The sequence below is a fragment of the Megalobrama amblycephala genome, linkage group LG7 (genome assembly GCF_018812025.1).
Source record: "Megalobrama amblycephala isolate DHTTF-2021 linkage group LG7, ASM1881202v1, whole genome shotgun sequence".
NCBI classification, from domain to species: domain Eukaryota; kingdom Metazoa; phylum Chordata; class Actinopteri; order Cypriniformes; family Xenocyprididae; genus Megalobrama; species Megalobrama amblycephala.
In genome coordinates this window covers 40,458,433-40,466,911 of record NC_063050.1, presented here as the reverse complement: position 1 = coordinate 40,466,911, position 8,479 = coordinate 40,458,433, and the positions used below count along the sequence as shown (strand labels likewise).

General features: G+C 36.3%; 1 long non-coding RNA gene across 1 annotated transcript; it reads left to right on the top strand.

The window, feature by feature from the left end:
* The first annotated feature begins 3,554 nt into the window (after nucleotides 1–3,554).
* On the top strand, nucleotides 3,555–8,148 carry LOC125271463. Its single transcript, XR_007185630.1, has 3 exons — nucleotides 3,555–3,609; nucleotides 5,384–5,478; nucleotides 6,817–8,148. It is a non-coding gene; the product is annotated as an uncharacterized LOC125271463 (long non-coding RNA).
* The last annotated feature ends 331 nt before the right edge of the window (nucleotides 8,149–8,479 follow it).

Here is an 8,479-nt window from a genome sequence, read left to right as displayed (position 1 = left end):
ACACCCCTCTGTTGTGTCCGGGCGGTCTAAAAAGAGGAAGAGGAAGAAGGCAAAACCCTCTCCAGTCTCCACGAAGCCCTCTCCAGTCTCCACGGAACCCTCTCCAGACTCCGCTGAGCCCACTCCTGTGCCAGTGGGGGTTTTAATTGTGTACGAGGGGATGGACTGGACCCCTCTTCCTGCCGCCATCGAGCCAGTATCTCCAGCTCTCTTCGAGCCAGTTTCTCCAGCCCTCCCCCCAAATGTCACAGATCCCTCGTCTCCCGGACTCCATTTTCCATTATCCTCCTGTCTCCACACCTGCACTCACTTCCCTCGTCTTCTCCCCATCATCACGGATCACATGCACCTGGACTTCCTCATCAGCACTGCCTTTATTATGGACTCACTCCCTTCACTCCCTGTCCGTTCTCTGTTGTGTTTATGGTGTGTAATGTGTTACGTTGTTCTATATTCATTAAAGTCTATTGTTTGTGAATCTCCGTGAATGCTTCATCTCTCCAGCACATACCCACCGTAACACATTGTGCCCTATTTTTATGGATTTTTTTTTTTTTTTTTTTTTGTGTACCTTCCTGCAAAGCTTAGCTCCAACCCTGATCAAACACAACTGAACCAGATAATTAAGATCTTCAGGAGCACTTGATAATTACAGACAGGTATGTTGCATCAGGGTTGGATCTGAACTCTGCAGGTAGATAAATCTCCAGGATCAAGGGCACCCCCAGTGTAAGCTTAATACATTACTTTTTTCTTGGTATTGTACATTCAAAGTGTTCACATGACGTCACACACTTATAGAATGCCCAGCTTGAGGGCAAAACAAGGCTTTCCTCCATTGCCCGCCCATGATTTTTACAAGGTTTGTGCAAAGTACTAATGAAGTAAGATAGTAAAATTAAAAGTCTAAATTCAGTATACACCTTATTGATGATGCATATATGTACAAGTAAGCAGATGAACCCAGAATATTAATGGAACTTGTTACGCATGTTTCCATTGAAAACCATTATAAAGAAAACACTTAAAGGGTTAATTCACCCAAAAATGTAAATTATGTCATTAATTACTCACCCTCGTTCCACACCCGTAAGTCCTTCGCTCATCTTCAGAACACAAGTTATTTTTGATAACCACTGTAGTCACATGGACTGTTTAAAATATGTCTTTACTACTTTTCTGGCCATTGAAAGTGTAAATTAACTTGCTGTCAATACAAGCCTCGCTGAGTCACCAGATTTTATCAAAAATATCTTCATTTCTGTTGCGAAGATGAACAAAGGTCTTACGAGTGTAATTAATGACATCATTTTCATTTTTTGGTTGAACTAACCCTTTAACCATTTAACACATAGCGTTCATATTCTGGGCTTATCTCACCTGTATAAAGTATTCATCATCAATAAGGTGTATGCAGAGTTTGGTCTTTTAATTTCACTGTTTTAGTACATTAAGGCATTTTAAGTGTTTTTCATGTTAAGCTGGATATGGATCACTGGTGCCCAAAACTTGCTTGTTATTCACATATTTTTGTTTTTCTACAAACACAATAAAAATGTATAAATTAAACAAATGTTTACAGATTTTACAGATTAAAGTGCAAAAAAAAAAAAAAAAAAAAAAAAGAACAACTATAAACAACAAATAACAAAGAAACAGAAAGTTTTCAACCAATATCTTTTCTGGGCTGAAATGTTTTATTGCAGAATAAATTGTAAAAATGTATGGCCTGGTTTCATAGACAGGGCTTAGATTAAGCCAGGGTTAGGCCATAGTTTAATTAGTACAATTAAGTAGCCTTTATAAATGTGCCTTAGACTCAAACATTATTGGTGTGTATCTTGAGCCAAAACAATGGCAAGGAAGTCGGTGCAAGTTGCTTTCAGTTAAAACAGCTCAAACATGCATTTTAGTCTGGGACTAGGCTTAAACCTTGTCTGTGAAACTGGGGGATAAAAGTGTAAAGTGTTTGGTGTTAACTTATAAGTACTATAGCAAATACAAGATTCTGAATGGCTGTTATAAAATATGTATATTTTCAACACAGCATACAAGCAATCTTGTAAATTTTAACCAGTTGCATTCTAATAATCTAAGTAATTCAGGTAAAGAATCAAGCAATCTAGAATTATTTACTGTATTTTGAAGTATGGTATGTTTGTCCACTGCAATATTACCAAATACTGGTACACACAGCATTTGTAACAAATGATGGGACCAAATGGCGCACAAAACAATATTAAAATGGATTTATTTTATTTACTTTTAGTTTTAATTTATTTTCCGTGATTACAAAGAAAAAAAATTAAATGGCACTTCATGACAAAGGTGTCGACACCTTTTATATAAGTGTCTGCATTGTTGGCTGAGTGTTTCGCTGTGGCTTTTGACTTCATGCCTATTATATGAACTAAAAACACAGAAATTATGTGTCATTACTCAAAGTGATTTTCTGCTAGCATCTTCACTTCCTTTGTCATAATGCTCTGTAATGGATTTGTACATTTGCATGTTCATTTGTGATGAATTCCAAGACTGTGTGGCATGATTAGAGCATTGTTCTAAATCCAGTCCCTCACTTCTGTCTCATCCAATGGAATCACATGACTCGTTTTCTAATTAACTCTGGGTTAATTGCCTTCAAGGACATACGGCTTGCTGTTATGTACATGAAATGGTGAGGATATTTTGCCATGGAGATGTTGGTCATTGGTTGTGACTTTGCATTGATGGCAGCAGCCGCTTGTTAGAAATTAATTGCTAAAAAGGTTTGTCCAGATGCTTTGTAATACACAGAAATGTAAATGATGATCGCCACAGCACCATAATGTTGTGGAGGCTCTGATGTGTGTAACAGTAGATGCCACATCAGTCAGGAAGAATTTAATGGACTTTAAAATGTGTTGAGTTAACATGTTCCTTTGAACGGAGAAGAAGGGTGCTGACAGAATGCTGTGTTATTATTCAGGTTCCTGGCATGGATATTGTGCAGTCACACTTTTAAAGGGGTAGTTCACCCAAAAATGAAAATTGTCATAATTTTTTCTCACCCTTCCCAAGGGTCATTTTGTCATTCCAAGCCTTTCATTCATCTTTAAAACACAAATAAAGATATTTTTAATGAACCCGAGATTTCTGTCCCTCCATTGAAAGTGCATTCACCCTAAACTTTGACTTTGATAATAAACAGATTGTAAAAGAAATTCAGATGAATTGAGCAGTTTAATCCATTGCTTTATATGATGAACAAATTTAAGTTAGGATTTTATTCAAGTATATTAATCAACACACATACACTGAATATGGTAAACAAAAGCTTAAAGGTGCCCTAGATTCAAAAATTGAATTTACCTCGGCATAGTCAAATAACAAGAGTTCAGTACATGGAAAAGACATACAGTGAGTCTCAAACTCCATTGTTTCCTTCTTCTTATATAAATCTCATTTGTTTAAACGACCTCCGAAAAACAGGCGAATCCCAACATAACACCGACTGTTACATAACAGTCGGGGTGTACGCCCCAATATTTGCATAATGCCAGCCCATGTTTAAGAGATTACACAAGCCAGTAACGTCTGGATCTGTGCACAGATGAAGCATCAGACTAGGTAAGCAAGCAAGAACAATAGAGAAAAATGGCAGATGGAGCAATAATAACTGACATGATCCATGATAACATGATATTTTTAGTGATATTTGTAAATTGTCTTTCTAAATGTTTCGTTAGCATGTTGCTAATGTACTGTTAAATGTGGTTAAAGTCACCATCGTTTCTTACTGTATTCACAGAGACAAGAGCCGTCGCTATTTTCATTTTTAAACACTTGAAGTCTGTATAATGCATAAACACAACTTCATTCTTTATAAATCTCTCCAACAGTGTAGCATTAGCCGTTAGCCACAGAGCATATAGCCTCAAATTCACTCAGAATAAAACTTTAACATCCAAATAAATACTTTACTCACATAATTCGAAGCATGCATACAGCATGCATGACGAACATCTTGTAAAGATCCATTTGAGGGTTATATTAGCTGTGTGATCTTTGTAAATGCACTGTAATATAGTCGAGAGCTCATTTGGCAGGGAGCGTGAGTATTTAAAGGGGCGGCGTCGAGTGTAAATCAGTGCATTGTTAATGATGCCCCAAAATAGGCAGTTAAAAAAAATTAATAAAAAAAAAATCTATGGGGTATTTTGAGCTGAAACTTCACAGACACATTCATGAGACACCTTAGATTTATATTACATCTTGTGAAAAAGCATTCTTGGGCACCTTTAACTATACTAAAAAAAAGAAAAAATAGTTATAAGTATTATAAAAATTATACAAATATCTTAATTTGTGTTTTGAGATGAACAATCATCTTATGGGTTTAGAATAACATGAGGGTGAGTAAATAATGACAGAATTTTGACATTTGTGTAAATTTACCCTTGCTATTATTTTTGCTACAGAATATTTTAGTATGTTATGCTATATGCTATTGCTATATTTATAATGGATTTTTGAAGGTCATGTTAGAGAAGATCTGGGAATTAATCAGGTGTTAGGAATTAAAAAGGTCATTGTTGCATATATGAGCTAAGATGGTGAATGTGCAAGGAGGGCAGTTAATAATGTATTAAATATTGGCTTGTTCCTCACACAATGCTGTTATATGGATCATTCCTATGCAGAACAGTTTTACATGTATAATTTAATATACTAGATAAAATATTAAACCCACAGTTTTTTAGATGGAAATCTTGGATGAATTTTGTACGTTTTTATATCTATATGTTTTGGTTTGAGTGGACATTGCAATTTTGCATGCTCTTTATTTCATTTAAACTTATGGCTTATTTTCCCCTTTTTTAGGAATTTTGACAGGAAAAATGTAATTTTCAAAGGTTTTAAAATGTATATGGACTTTAAACACAAAATATCCTTTTGTTCTATATCTTTATTTAAATCTAAAATTGCCTTTTTTTTTTTTTTTTTTTTTTTTTTTTTAAAGAAAAAAAATTCCAGAGATAACTCATGGCTCAAAAATACTGAAATTTTAATGTGGCCTTCCTAAACTTTTTCACATTCCCTGACTGTATACATTTCTGAGGAGTCTGTACATTTCTCTTTGGAAACTGATCAAAGTTATTTTGGGCTTGGTGTGTTGGGTGCTGATAAACCAAGAGCAGAGCATGAGAGGTGGAGTGCTGTGTCTTAACCTCTCATTACCCTGCTGACATCCTCAAAGAACTTCATCCTGATAACCAAACACAACTAATGAGCCAGCAGAGCATCAAAGCTAATGTCTCCTCCTTGATCAGCTTGCTCTTGTCTCTTTATTTCTTTGTCTCGATCCCCACTCACCCCCTTTTTCTCTATGTGTGTCTATCAGCAAATGCCGGAGGATAAACAGGACTTCCATTCCTGCAGCTGCCATATCGAGTGTTGAGATGTTTCTATCAAAAATGTGACCGACTCTTTCATTAGGTGAAGTGAGCCTTTTGATTCGATTCATGTACATTTTAAAATATTAAGTAAAATGTTTTATATTATAAACAGCAGTGTGTTTCAGCCTAAAAATATCTGTCACAGTGAACGTGCATGAGATATGCTACATAAATTAAGGAGTACCCATGCTAATTAAAATAGTGTTCCATCTCCTTACATGTTTGCAATTTGACAAGAGAAAGGCTATTTGGGCTCACACTTCTGTAGCAACTGTTTAGCAAAGAGACGGGTGTTTTTATCATCAGTTTCCTTGATAAAAGAGAAAGCTGCCCAAAGACAAGGCACTAAGTGAGAAACTATTATTTGCATATCAGAAGATCTCATTCTCAGGTGTACATAACTCATAAGAATCAACTAAATTAAAATCCTTGCTTTCTGCTGTTTGGTTACGTCTAGCAAGTTTTAATATGGATCACCATGATTGAGAATTAAAAATTGCTTTTCTGTTCCTGAAGAATAAATGGACATAATTGGTCAAATTATGTTATTGTTAATGTAATTTTGGTTTAATTTTTAAACTAATGAAGTGCCTTGTTTGTGTGGTGATTTCTTTTGTTTGTAATTCAGTGAATTCCACTTTCTGTCACTCCAATTCAATTCCCAGTGACCTGTGTGTTATGACCAATTCAATTCCAATTGAAACTCATGAATTGAAAACGAGTGAGTGAAGCAGATCAGTTTATTGGTGGTGCTCTAGGTTTAGTTTGATTTAATCATGTTCCGTGGTCAACATCCTTGTTGATCATGGAACAACATTCCTATCAGCCAGTTAGATTTTAGTGTTATGGTTTAAGATTAGGATCAGGGTTTAGTTTTAGAGCTGGGGATATTGCCATGAACATCATTTTCTTCTGATTGCAAATCTAGATTATGGATAGATGCAGGACTATGGATGTATGTTTTGTGGTACTGGTCTGTTTCTGTAGGCAGAAGATTAACTGTCCATGTGAGTTAGTATGTACATAAATGATTTGAAAAGAGGCCAGTGAATGTTAAATGTAAAACTACCTAGAATATGTATACTGACCTTTTGGGAACATTGAGATCTCTGTGATTATGATCAATCCATTCTACATATTAAAACCACCATTTGATGTTTGGTTACTGCCAGTGATGGGTAGATTACTTACAAATTGTTGTTACTGATATCCAAATTACGTGACAAAAATTGTAATTAGTAACGTACTCCATACATTACACATTCAAGGTAATATAATTCATGTGTCTGTGTTTTTTTTTTTTTTGTTTGTTTGTTTGGGTTTTTCTAGCTTATTTGTTTACAACTCCTTATAACACAATCCCTTTTCATCCTCTCAGGGCCTTATCCAAAACCTGGTGGAGAGCTAGGCTTAAGTTGACCGATCCCTGCTTTGCTCCTCCGATCAATTTTCCAATACGGCTGAAGCAGCAGCACCTCATCCGAATTCACACGAGGAGAGATTAATCTGTGCCACCTGCTGATACAGAAGCTAGGTTTGCGGGAACTTGTATTTAGTACTTTCTCTATTACATCTCTCAAAGTGTTTTTCATGATAACAGGTGCCTGTGAGATAAGAGAGACTGAAAAATAATCATTTGTTCTGAGGAACTGGCAAATTGCTGGCAAGCGCAAGAGGTTAGTGTTAAAAATGGGGCTGATGTTTTTAGAGCACAATAAACTAGACTGATTTAACAACACCATAACAGTCTTTGACTGAAAGCATATAACTGATCTTCAGTAGGTTTTTTATTTAATTATTTATTTATAGTGTTGCCGATTATTTCAGAAATCTGCCGTTGTGCCCTTGAGCAAAGCCACTTAACCTCAGGTTGCTCCAGGGGTTTGCCCCTGTATAAATTCATGGCGTACTTCTATGGTGACATTGCGTGAAAGTCGTGGAAAGGAATTGCAGCAGTCCTAGGAACCTGTAGTCCTCTATCTATATACAACCCAGGCTCATTGGAAATGCGTGAATCTGCATATATTTCAGCAATACTGCAAAAACGTACATATACATACAATTCACTGCAGTTTCCAGGCAGAAAAACTCCAACAACTGTTATTCCTTTTCAGACAAATTTTGATTATTGGGGCAAATTATCAATGAAGACTTTTTTTTGTGTAGTTCCTTACATAATATCATGTCATGATCTCATAGTGCATGATTTGTAAACTAATACATAACCAGCTCCATATGTATTCTAAGGTAGTAAACTTGCTTGGTTGCTCTTCTGATACAATTTTTCACTTGCAATGCAGGGGGCTCTGGTACAAGTCCTGTCAAACATAAGTCACGATATTCCACATAGAGCTCAAAGCATCTTAAAAGGATGCATGGTTGCTTCAGCAAATGCATTTTATCTCACTTATCTTGCTTTTGTTAACACTATCGGTTAGGTTTAGGGTAGGGTTTAGTGTAGGTGGTAATGCTATTTAGAGCATTTTAAGCACCACTCACTGTATATTTAATTTCCGAACTGCCATGATGCATTACAACCAACGTAATAAAATGTTGCCATAGTCACGTTTAACTGAGAAAATAAAGCATGCTATTTAAACGCCACTCACTGGACATTCAGCTTTAAAAGTGCCATGAAACATGCAATGCTTATAGTGCCTCTTGTGGATACTTCACCTGTTTACATCAGCCGCATTTCTTATGCTGTGTAGCACACAGCTTGTGTTTTTCACTGGCTCTGTGCTTTCTTGTCGTCATGTTTTGTGTGAACAAGCGGCTTATGAGTGCCATGTGCTCTCATGTCTATAGAGGGTATGCACATGACGTCACCGTCGACCGTTATGACTGCGGTCATGCCCACTGAGTGGCACAAAGACTGAGTGGCAGCATTGGTTTTCAGTGTGAATGCCACGAAAAACACAAAACGGGAAAGAGCTTTGTGATTGACTGTACAAATAGCTTTGACACAAAACCTGAGGTATATATTTAAAGAATGCCGAAAGCGACAGAAAAGAGAAGCAAATGGATCACTGCAATTCACA